The sequence below is a fragment of the Echinops telfairi genome, unplaced genomic scaffold (genome assembly GCF_000313985.2).
Source record: "Echinops telfairi isolate 266 unplaced genomic scaffold, ASM31398v2 ScPeMD7_7400;HRSCAF=8409, whole genome shotgun sequence".
Lineage (NCBI taxonomy): Eukaryota > Metazoa > Chordata > Mammalia > Afrosoricida > Tenrecidae > Echinops > Echinops telfairi.
Window position 1 is genome coordinate 59,369,089 of NW_022111300.1, and position 13,385 is coordinate 59,382,473.

The window sequence follows — 13,385 nt, forward strand, 5'->3', positions numbered from 1 at the left end:
TGAGGTTTGTAATTGTCAGTACTTCTTCATATGTACTTATTGAGTAGTTTCCCTTGTTCCTATCTAATATACCATATACAATTAGATTCCGTGTGTTTTCATTTATATGTGTGATAGATACTTGATGTTAAATGTAAGTGTGATTTCATTAATGTCTGGAAATTATATATAGCTAAAGAATTGTGTAAAAGTGCCAACTTGTCAAGGGGTGGACTGTGATGGTTAGGTTTATTGTGCCAACTAGGCCAATCGGAATGTGGGGGCGGAGTTTGAGCATGTTGCAGCTTAACTGGAGGGTGACCAAGATAAATGATGATAGCTGCCATCCCATATATGTCTTGATCCCTGGTGATCAGACCAGCCTGCTGCTGCATCAGCTAGTTTTCTGCCTCAACCTGTGTGCTGCACCACTTGTGGGCCAAGCAAACCCGTGGATCATGCCCCTCAACCTTGAGGCTGCTCTGAGACCTGCTTCACCATGCTGCTGGTACATACATTTCTTGAGCTTGAGGCTTGTGGATTCTGTCACCATGCTTGAGATTGCGATCCCATCAGGGATGCTCTGCTAAGCTCCCAAGCTACAGACTGTTGCTGACCCACCCTGCTGTCTGCTGCCTGCAGGCAGACTCTTCCCATCTAGCCTGAGGGAAGACTCAGCTGGCTGTCTGCTTCCTTGACCTTGGACCTGGCAGCTTGTGTGAGATGAAAAAATGCCAGTACATTAACGTTCCCATGAAAGTGAGTTGAACCGAGCCCTCTGTACTGCTGTCTGGACTAATTAGCTGTTCTATTCCTTCTTGCCGTATCAACCTATTCTTTTATCTATGTGTAGTCCTAAGTGTCTTGGTTTTGTTTCTCTACAGAACCCTGCCTAACAGGAAGGATAGGCGATGGCCATCCATACAGCCTCCTAATGTTACCTTTGCCTATCCTCGGTCCTGTTTCAAAACAGAAATTGGATCATGTCCTATATCTGCTTCAAGCTCTCCAATGGCCTGAGTCTCAGAAGAAAAGCCAAAATTGTTTTCCTCAAAAGTCAAAAGCCATACCAGAAAACAAGGTAATTCATCTTTATTGCTTTACTGATATGGAGCCCTGGTGGTGTAATGGTTACACCTTAGGCTGTGATGTGCATGGTTAGCAGTTCAAAACCACTAGCAGCTCCTAGGAGAAGGGCTGAGATTTCTACTCTGTAAAGAGTTACAGTCCCAGAAACCCCTAGGGCGTCATTGTGAGTCAGCATTGACTCCATGGCAGGGAGTCTTTATTGATGATCTACAAGCCATCAGCTTGAAGAATCTTTCCCAAGGGTAGCTGGTAGCTGGCGAGTGGGGATAGAACAACACATGAAGGGTGGAGGGGTGTCGGCAACTCTGCAGCCCTATTTCTAGTTGAAAGAAACCACGCTTTAAGTGCGAAAAGATGTTTTTAAGGATGATCATTTCAATGATGGTGATAATGTTGAAAAATAGGGACAAAACAACCACTAGGAGACTAGTTCTGTAAGTTCCAGTGTGAGAACTGTGGAATATCGTAGGACAGCCTGAAGAATACCGAGCCTGGAACCCAGGCAGTGACAATGGGGATGAAAAGTGGTCAGATAAAAGGCAAAGTTTGTTGTTTTTTTTAAGGCATTAAATGGTGAGCTAAGAGAAGAAAAGGAGAGGAGTTAAAAATGACTTCACGATATCTGAGCCACTGCTGGGTGGCCTTGGCAGCAGATGAGGAGAGGAAGCTTGTCGGTGCAGTCTGCGGCGGTCAGTGGAGTATATCATCATTCCGTTTGGACATGTGGAGATTGACATATGTGCTAGACATCCAAGTGAAGGTATCAAGCAAACCGCCGAGTGTAGTGTCCCCCAGTTCAGGATCTAGAGAGTTCTGGCTGGAGATAGAAAGGAGTGCTGCCTGTAGAGATGATTCTGAGAGCCACGAGGTTTTCATGATGTTGACCGCTGTGAGACTGGGAATAAAGGGGGGGGGGGTATGGATGAAGAGAGAGAGGAAACGATGATGAGGGTAGGGCTTTGGCTGTACTTCGGAAGAGACTGGCGAAAGGAGGAGCCAGCAAAGGCAGCTGACAAGGAACAGCAGCTTTTACAGGAGCGAAACCAAGAAAGAGAACTTGGTGTCTTGCGAGACACCAAGAATGGATATAGAGGAGGTCAGGCAAGATGAAGATGCCAGACTGCGGTTGGTGTTGGTCACGACGAGGGTATCCTGATTGTAAGGAGCAGGGCAAGTGCGTGGGGGTGAGGGGTCGAGGGAACCAGGATGAAAGGGTTATCAGACGTGGCCACTTGAGATAAGTCTTTCTATTTTTTCCCCAAAAGACAGGAGAACAATGAGGGCGTAGCAGTAAAGAAGATGAGCCCAATTGAAAATTTTATTTTTTTAAATTGCTTTATATGTAATAAAGTATTTCAACTTTCAGTATATTTTACAGGTGCAGTGACATTGTGGGTAACCGCTCCCACTGCTTGATTCCAGTATCTCCCATCACCTTTGCCACAAGCTTCTGAGTAATTCTTCCCTCTTTCTCTCTCCTCTTTCGGCCTTATAATCAGTTATGAAAGCTCATTTCTATACATTTGACTATTTTGACATTCCATACAGATAGAAGTGTACATATCTGTCCTCTTATGACTGACTTGTTTCCCTCAGTATAGGGCTTCCAAGGTTGATTCATGTTGTAGCATGTATTCGGGCTTCATTTCTCTTTCCCATGGGATACTGTCTCCTTGTACACTTTGACCACATTTTACTTATCCATGCCTCTATTAATGAACACTTAGGTTATAGCCACCCCTGGGGCCTTGTGAATAGTACTAAAATGAATGCTGGTGTACAAGTGAATGTTTGTATTTCTCTGTTCAGTTTTTTCGGTGAACACCCAGAAGGTAATTTCTGGATCATGTGGTAATTCTATCCCCACCCATGTGTTGGGTTGTTGTTGGGATGGTGGTTTGTGTCTTTCTATGATGCAAACAGCTATCTATGCACTGGTATTCCAGATGCATCAGGGTCACTCGTTATGGACACGTTTCAGTGACTTTTCTTACTCAGACAGACTAAGAAAAGGACTGGGAAGTCTACTTCCTAAGATGTGGCCAACTGAAACCTTATGGGTCGCCACAAGATATTGCTTGATAGCACCAGAAGATGAGTGACATTTTGGATAGCACTCAAAAGACGGATGGGGAAGAGGTGCCTTCTCAGAGCAGGGTTGATGTTAATGACATGAACAGAGTCAAGGTTTAGGGACCTTCCATGGTAGATGCGGCTTGACTCAAAATGAGAAGAAACCACTGCCAAGATCCATAATGAGAATGGGGGGTGTATGAAACATGAGCTGTGGAGAATCGAAAATAATAAAAACTGTAGTGAAATACATAAAAATCAAATCCTAGACATGAGTGAGCTGAAATGAGATGATATTGGCCATTTTGAATCCGAGAATCCTGGTATGCTATGCCAGGAATGTTGTGATATTCATCTTCAAAAAGAACATTTCACAACCTATTGTGAAGTGCAGCACTACCAGTGATAGGGGAGCACGCGCATGACTACACAGAAGAGCAGTTAATTAAAACAACTATACAAATATGCTCACTGTTAATACCACAGGTGGGGAAACTAAAGGTTTTCACCAATCACTACAATTGGAAATTGATCAAATATGCTATCACGATGTGTTGAAAATTATTAATGATTGGAATGTAAATAGTTGGAAAATATGACCTTGGTGATAAAGCTGATGCTGAAGAGCACATGACAAGGGATTGGATAGAATAGCTCTGTGGAAAGAGATGATGAAGAAGCTCAGTAGCCTCGGTCAGAGCAGGCTGGTGCAGACTGTGAGACAGATGATCAGTTGCATATAAGTAATGTCAGGTTCACGCTAAAGAAAACCTTAAAATGGCACAAAATCTAAAGAGAGGCCTTGGGCCTATCCAGCCTAATTGAGGTCCCTCTGAAGAACAGGTTTAATGTGTTCACGTGAATGGGTGAAGAGGAGACGAGGAGCAGGGTGACACCAGGGACATTAGAGAAAAAGAGACAGGGAGAGGACAGAAAGAAGAGGAATGAGATGAAACTGTGAAACTTGCTCTTGAGCGTCAAGCAAATGGGAGAAACGGTGACCCCAGAGAGCTGAACCAAGCGTTTCAAGGGGTAGCTCGAGAAGACAAAGGCAAGCACTATCAGGAAATGTGCAAAGACGAGCTGGAAAACCCAAAGGGAAGGAGATGCTCAGCGTTGTGTGAGGTGAAAGAGCTAAAGACGACGAGGCAGGAATCCGCCAGTTGAAATACTGGGAAATTCTAGGAAAAAGAGAACGACAGGGCACCGAGAGAAGACGAGAGGCACACACTGAGCCACTGGTTGTTGTGCAGCCGATGCAGGCAGTGCCATATCGTCAAGGAGCTGAGGCATAGAAGGCAGAGAGCAAAGCTAAACTAAAGGGAGTGGCTGACTATCAACTGAGTTGTTTTACCAAAGAAACAAACTGGTGCATCAGGGACAGCACTCGCGAGTCCACGTCAAGACAGTTGAAGGATGCTACGTGGCCAACTTATTGGAAGAGTTTAATAATAGTTGTACCTCGTCCAAAGAAAAGTCTCCCAATGAAATGTAGAAATTATCAAATTAGCACAAAAATAGTTTGAAATGAACAAACACCACCAATAGCACAAGCAAGACAAATTATACTGAAGATAGTTCCAAAATGGTGCGGTCAGCACACGGACAGGGATCTGCCCGAACTTCAAGATGGATTAAAGAGGACTCAGAATGAGGGATTTCGTTGCTGATCTCAGATGGGTCTTGGCTCACAGCAGAAATAGTAAAAAGATGGTTCCCTCTGTTTTATTGGCTATCCCAAGGATGTATGAGTCCCAACAAATAACGGTTAACATCATGAATCATAGGAATTCCAGAATGCTCAATGGTGCGCATGTGCAATCTGTACATAGACAAGGAAGCAGCCATTCAAACAGGATGTACTGCATGTTTGAAAATCGAGAAGGGTGTGCGTCAGAGTGGCATCCTTTCACCACAGTTATCCTGTCCGTATGCTGAGCACATCATCCATGACACTGGACTGGGTGTGGAAGCACGTGACTTCAGAATGGGACTTCCTTTTGCTTGGAAGCCATCGGTGCTCGTGGAAGCAGCAGTGAAGAAATGAAGTGAAATCGTGCACTGGACAGATCTGCTGCACACGACTTCTTCCAAGTGCTGAAGAGAAAGCATGCCACTGAGGAACGAGGTACACCTGACCCAAGCCCTGATATTTCAATCTCCTCACCTTGGACAAGGCATAAGAAAGACCACAGAATCGATACTTTTAAAATTACGCAGGGTGTGGGTCAACACTATTGAAAGCACCGCGGACTACCAAAAGAACAAACTGTCTCATAGTCAGGCCAGCCAGAATGTTGGGAGCAAGCATGGTCAGACTTGTCTCAAGAACGTTGGATATGTTTTCATGAGGGAGAAAGGATTTTGTGCTTGGTAAAGCCACATCAGCACCATTGCGCTGATTCCGACTCACAAGACAGAGAACGGTCCTTCTGGTTTCCAGGGCTTTACCTCTTTCCAAGAGTAGACAGGCTCCATCTGCCACACAAGGCTCAGCTGATGACTTTAAACAATCGGCCTTCTGGTTACCTGCTGTACAACCAGAGCTCCCTGGAAAAGTCCAGGCTGAACAAAAAGAGAAAGTCCCTCAATGAAATGGATTGAGCGAATGAATATTTGCAAAAATGGGTTCCCACCCCCCCACCCCCAAAATGGTGACACTGGCACAGGACCAGCGTTTCATTCAGTTGGGTCACTATGAATCAGACCGACCCCACGGCACCTGACCTGATCTTGCTAAAAGGGAAGAGAACTTGGAGCATTTGGTGGTAAAAGTAAAAGATTTCAGCCTTCAGGGTGGATTACACTTCAACATGAAGGAAACAAAAATTCTCACCACAGGGTCACAAAGCAACAGGACAAGAGGAATAGGCAATGAAACCATGCTTAAGGTTTTTCTTTCCCTTGGGGCCGCAATCAGTGCCCAGGGAGGCATCCTTTCAGGACTCCAATCACACATGGCATCTGGGAAAATCTGCTAGAGATCTATTTAAGGTGTTAGCAAGTGAAGATGTTGCTTTGAGGGTTAAGTTGTGCATGGTTCAAGTCATGGTGCTTGTAATCACTTCATACGCACTTGAGAATGGGGCAGGTAAAGAATACTGGAAGAGAAGCGGCATGTCAGAATGATGGTGCTGGATAAGGATATTGAATATTAAATGTGGACTGCCCGAAGAGTCAACAAATATTTCTTTGGCAGTACAGGTGGAAAACTCTTTGGAAGCAAGGATTGGATTCTTTGTCTCATGTACTTTGGATACGTGATCAGGAGGGATCAGTCTGTAGCACATCATGCCTGGTAGAGAAGAGAGTCTGTGAAGAAAGGAAGCTGCTCAATGCAATGGGCAGGACTAGCAGCTGCAACCATGTCCGCAAACATGCCGAAGATTGGAAGGATAGTAAGGGACCAGACAGCACTTCCTTCTGCTGTCGGATCACTGAGTCGGAGGAACCAGCAACAGCCTGAAGATGATCATTCCATGTCTCACTCTTTGAGGACCATCCCCACGCTTTTCCACAGTGCACCAGCAGCAATGAGGATTCCAACTTCTCCACATCCTTTCCAAGATCTTTAGCTATCTGGCGTCCTTTCTCTGTTTGGTTTCAATCAGAACCCTCCTAGTGGTACCTCAGGGTAGTTTTCATTTGCCTTTCCCTCATGCCTAATGGCTTTACTCCTTCACATCATGTTGGTCCACTGCCCTTTGAGACAATGCTTCAAAGCTAGGCACAAGACTTTCAATGGGGAGGGGAGGTGAGTCCTTCTTCATGGTCTATTTGTACTTGGAGAAGACAGCTCTTCCTCAATTGTCTTTTGAGTGCCTTCAACCTGAAGGGCCATATTCTGGCATCGTCTCTGACAATGTTCTTCTTTTTCCGTTACTTAAAATGGACTCGTCTGTCACTGAAGACTCCAAACCGACTTCAGCTTTACTTTCTCCCCTTTGTTAGACGTGCAGACCATTATTGGAGGGGTAGGAAGCCTGGAGGGCTTGGGGGCTTTTTGAATTTTGTTTTTTAAAGAAACATGTCTACATAATTGAACAGTTTATCTATCTCAACGAATGAAATCAGTCATAATATTCTATTAAAACCCCACAAAGGTGGTTTCCTCTATCTCTATCTCTTTCTTTTTTCCATCCCCCCTTTATAATTTCCTATCCCTTCCTTTTCCCTGACTCTACCCCCATCCCTGGCCTCCTCCGTAGTCTTTAAAATCCTTTCTTTTGAAGCAAATACCACTTTTCTTTTTTTCTTTGTTTTTCCTTAAAATAATAGTGTCACTACATATTTATCTAAGTTTGTTAAGCAAAATGTTCTCTAGTTTTGCCCAAATGGTGTAGTGTTTAAGACACTTCTCATTGTTTTTATTGATGCATACTATTCCAATGTATGAATGTACCAGGATTTGTTTATCCATGGGAGATGGGAGGTTGTGGTTGTGTCCATGTTAGTTTTTTTTTTACTATAATGGAAATTGCTGCAACAAACCTAGGTGTGCATAGGTCTGCTCCTGTTATACTCTTCACTTCTCTAGGTACATACCCAGTAGAGAGGTTGCTGGATCCTAAGATAGTTGCATTTGCATTCGTTTAAGAGGGTGACATACTGATTCCCATTGTGCCTGTACAATTCTCCATCCCCCCAGCATTGCATGCGCATTCCAATCTCTTCTCCTCCTCTCCAGCGTTTAAAATGGTCTGTTGTATTGAATGTTGTTGCAAGTGTTAGTGTAAAGTTGTATCTCGTTTTGTTTTTAATTTATCTAATTGCTATGAATGAAAATATTTCTTTAGATTTTTGTCGGCCAAATGGATGTCATCTTTAGCAATTTGTCTATTCATGTCTTGGGCCCATTTTAAAAATTGGGTTATTTGTATTTTTTTGTTAAGATGTTGAAATTTTCTGTAGATTTTGGAGATTAGCCCTTTTCTGACATATCATTACAAATACTTTTCCTCAATCTGTGGGCTTTCTTTCAATTATTTTGATCAAGAGTCTGGTTTGCATAAATGTCATATTCTTAGGTGGTCCTGGTGCTTTACTCGATCTTCTCTAGGACAGATCGTTTCCATCGCGCCGAGTAAGGGTGTTTACATCTCATCCTAGGACCCCAAGTTTGTCTCTTTCCTTGTTGAGAGTCTTCATGGATGTGTGGCTTGTGTTGAGGTCTTTGATTCACCGTGAGTTTGTTCTTGTAAGTGTTGTGAGGTTAGGGTCTTGTTTTCTTCTTTTGCAGTTGAAGAGCCAGGTTTCACAGCGCCGTTGATTGAAAAGGCTGCCGCTCTCACTTATTGTGGTTCAGTCTTTTCTCAAAAATCACTTGTTTGTAGGTCCTTGGTTTCACTGATCATGTTCTGTTTCTATTTCGGAGGCTTTCAGTAACTGACAATGTTTCAATGTTATGAATGGGTTTTCAGTAGCGAATTCCTCTGAAGTGGACAGCCCTTCTTCGTAGTGTTTCTTTAGGTGGGAAGGTCTGCTGGACCTTTTCACTTTGGGCGACTCTGCGTGTCCTTGATATACCAGCGACACTGTGGTCAACATCCCTACAACACACAAGCCACTGAAGTCGGACAAAGGACAGAGCTTTATCTGTTGATGGAACAAGACTCAAAATGAGAAGAAACAGCTGAAACATAAGTTAATAGTTGGAACTGGGAATGATTCTAGGAAAATTTGAACTCCTCAAAAATAAAGTGGAGCACATAAAAAGTATATTCTAGGGCTTAGGGACATGCAGCGGACTGATATTGGCTATTTTGAATCACAGAAATGGCACTGTCAAGAGGAATGTCTTTTCAGTCATTATTATGAAGGACATTTCAAGATCTATCTTGAAGTATAATGTTGTGTGTGATAGGATATCTATTTGCATTTAAGGAAATCCAATCAATGCAACCATTATTCAAATTTATGCAGCAACCACTAAAGCTAATGATAAAGAAATTGAAGAATTCTACCAATGTCTACAGTATGAAATTGATCAAATGTGCAATCAAGAGGCATTGATAATTATTGGCGATTGGAATGCAAAAGTTAGAAACAAAGAGAAAGGAGAGTAGTTAGAAAACATGGTATTGGTGATAGAAACGAAACTAGAAGTCACATGAGAGACCTTTGCAATGACTTCATTGCAAATACCTTTTCCCAACAACACAAAAGGTGACTCTACACATGGACGCCTCTAAATGGAATTCACAGAAATCAAACTTTTTCTTCTATGGGAAGAAAAAGATGGAGAAGCTCAAGATCATCTGCTAAAATAGTCCAGGGGCAGATTGTGGAACAGACCATCAATTGCTCATACCTCAGTTCAGGTTGAAGTTAAAGAAAATGAAAACATGTTCACAAGAGCCAAAATTTGACCTTGATTATATTTCAGCTGAATTTTGAGACGACTCAAAATGGAGTTGATGCATTAAACACTAATGACAGAAGACCCGATGAACTGTTGGATGACTTCAAAAAACATCATACACGAAGAAAGCAAAAGTCACTAAAAAGATGGGAAAGAAAATATCAAAGTAGGTGTCCTAAGAACTCTGAAACTTGCTTTAATCATAGAGATGCTAAGGCAAATGGAAGAAATGATTCAAAGACTGAACAGAATATTTCAAAAGACAGCTAGAGGTGACAGAGTAAAACAATGAAATGTGCAAAGACCTAGAATTAGAGGACCAAAAAGGACATGCACCCTCAGCACATCCTAAACTAGAGGAACTCAAGGAAAAACGTCAAGCCTTGAGTTGGTAGATTGAAAGATTCTATGGGCAAGATATTGAATGATGCAGAAAGCAAGGCAGCTGGAACAGAATACACGGAGTTACGATACCAGAAATAAGTAGTTGGCATTCAACCATTTCAAGAGTTAGAATATGATCATGAGCCAATGGGCCTAAACGAAGATGTCCAAGCTGCACTGAAAGCACTTGACTAAGTGCTCCAGGAATTGATGGAATGCCAATTGAAATGGTTCAACAAGCTGATGAAACACTGAGAGTACTCAGTGGTCTATGCCAAGAAATTTGGAAGACAGCTACTTGGCCAATTGACTGGAAGAGATCCATATTTTTACTCTTTCCAAAGGAAAATGAACCAGCAACATGCAAAAATTATAGAACACTATCACATGCAAGTAGAATTTTGCTGAAGATTATCCAGTAATGGTTGCAGTAGTACATTGACGGGTTCAGCCTACATTCAGAAGAGGACATGGAACACGGGATAGCATTGCTGATGTCTGCTGGATCTTGGCTCAAAACAGAGAATACCAGAAAGATGTTTACTTGTGTTTTATTGATTATGCAAATGCATTCCACTGTGTGGTCCATAACAAACTAGAGATAGCTTGGACAAGATTGGGAATTCCAGAACACCTGACAACAATGACAACAGTGTCTAATAAAAGATCCGAATTCTACCTTGCAAGTCTGGCTGAACCAGAGGATGTACACTGGTACAGATAGGAACCGGAAACACAGGGAATCCCGGGCGGATGATCCCTTCAGGACCAGTGGTGTGAGTGGCGATACTGGGAGGGTGGAGGAAGAGTGGGTTGGACAGGGGGAACCGATTACAAGGATCTACATGTGACCTCCTCCCTGGGGGATGGACAACAGAAAAGTGGGTGAAGGGAGATGTCAGACAGGGCAAGATATGACAAAACAATAATTTATAAATTAGCAAGGGTTCATGAGGGAGCAGGGAGCGGGGAGGGAGGGGGGAATGAGGAGCTGATGCTGGGGGACTTAAGTGGAGAGCAAATGTTTGAGAATGCTGAGGGCAATGACTGTGCAAATGTGCTTTACACAATTGATGTGTGTGTGGATTGTGATAAGAGTTGTATGAGCCCCTAATCAAATGATTTTTAAAAGTGTCATTATGTAGAGAATAGAGTGGGATGGGCTGGTAGAGGACAAGAAAGGAAGCAGGAAAAACAGCTCAGAAGCTATTGCAATTCTTTAGAAAGAACCAATAAAATAATGGTCGGAATGGTACTTGGAACATAATGGTATTTAACAAGTATTTGTTGAGTAAATAAACAAATGAGCAAACAAAAGTAAAAGAAAGAAAGAGAGCATAAATCCTAGGAATGAAGGAGAGAGGACATTTGGGAGGATGTCTTGGTGGGGGGGGGTTCTCCAGGGAAGCAACATTCATGAAACTTATATTTGTACACATATACATGATTATAGCAAAGTGATGACTCACGCAGTTGTAGAGCCTCACAGATTCCTAGCCAGTGAGTCAGATATCAGCCTTCAAAACTAACAAAACTGTGGGGCCTGATAAAGCCAAGGCAGCCGGGCCAGATGTCAGACTTGTGGCTGCAGAGGTGAATGGATGCTAGCGTGTCCGGTGATCCGGCGGGCTGCTGGGGACTCCCAGAGCTGTCGGGTGATAAAGCAGGTCGCCGGCTCAAGCCCGCAGACCCAAAGGGTGAGCCTGATGCACAGTCCTGATCCACCAACAAGCAAGCAAGCTTTTCCACAGTGTCCATTTATGTTGGAGACAATCCAGAATCCCAAGGAAAACTCCTTTCAACTGATTGTGTCCAGGTTGTCATCTGAGTAAATGTGTTCTGAATCACCCGAATCTTCTGACAAGGGAACAGCTGGCTGCTCATAGCAGATCCCATGAGGGATTGACTACATTGTGTTAGAAGTATCGTGGAGGATCACTGGGTCCTAACTACCACACTGGCCCAGTCAAGTTGGCACAAAACCTTACTTACCACAAACAACTCTCAGGAGTGGGGTGAGTTTTTAGGTTGAGTAGCCATTGGGGAATCTCTCCTGTGCCTCCATTTTCCTACTGCTCCTCTAAACCCTCATCAGACCTCAAGTCTTGAAAGCTCTCCTCCGTTGAGGCTTACCCTTTCTTAACTGAGCACTTGCACCCACCCAGCCCAGCCCAGCCAAGACAGACTCATCCTAGATACACTGAGAATTGCTCATTCTTGTTTTTGTTGTGTAACTTTGAGATGCTAACTAGGGAGAAGCCAGGGGGAGAGAGAGCGAAGGAACTGGCTCATGCAGATGTTGTCGCTGGCCGGTCTAGAACTCTGAGGGCCAAAAAAGTCAAATAAACCCAATCTGTTGTGATCCAGTTGATTCCACCACGCAGCAGGCTAGAATGACAGTGGGATCTTTTTGCTACAGTCTTGAGGTAGAATTCCTTCTTCAGAGAACTTGTGCTTTTCGCCTAATAGTCAGTTGATTGCATGAGTCTTCACCATCATCATCACCCATTGTCAAGAGAGATCTTGTTTGAAGACAGCTAACTGTATACGCTAACCACGTCTGTGGAAGTCCTTTCGGGCAACATGGAGACTCATGTTTGAAGCTGCCCAGCCAGGTAGACACATGGAATTAACTAACACAGAGCTGCTGACCAATCATTTCTCACTGGGCAGAACTATCTGGAGGAAAGCAGAGAGGTATAAAGAAAATAGGATGTGCTTCCCCCTCTCTGCTCTAACTCAGGGATGGGGAATGTCAGGGATGGGTTACATCAGGCCTGAGCAACCCGCAAGCCCATCTCACAGGAAGCACTGCAGCCGAGAGAAGCATCTTCCGCTGCCACCCTGCTGCTGTCACGTGCCCTGAAGTCAGTTCTGAGTCTTCTCGCTCTAAGACGAACAGAACGCAACACCGGCCTGTCCTGTGCCGTCCACACAACTGTCTTACGTTCGAGCCCATCCATGCAGCCACCTGCATCAATCCATCTTATCAAAGCCTTCCTCTTTTCTCTGCCTAGCCATCACATCTGGGGTGAGTTAATTAAAGGCTTGACCAGTATGGCTTGAGAATGATGTTATAAATACCCGGATGTCCCTTGAGGGCATAAAAGGTTTCCTACTTCTGGTCTAATTCCTTCAACTTTGTGGCTTGGTGTTTCAGTGTGTAAAATCTAAATATATATTAATTATAGTATAAATATATATTATATATTAATTATGCTATATTTTCATTGCTTGATGGCTGTGACTTCTCAGAGCCTCTTCACTCATCTCAGCAGAAAGGTGAATGGAGAGGCATGGCGTTCAGCTGAATCATGCGGGAGTCGAGAACACTGTTTCTACAAAGAATACTTTGAGCATCATCAGTTCTGATGATGTCAGGACCCTGTTGGTTTAATCTGGGCACCAAGCTCTGGTCCTTGTGGTCCCAAGTCCTCTGCAACTCAATGTACAGCGTCCTCTCATCTAGAGCCATACTATTCTGGTCATAAGTTACCTG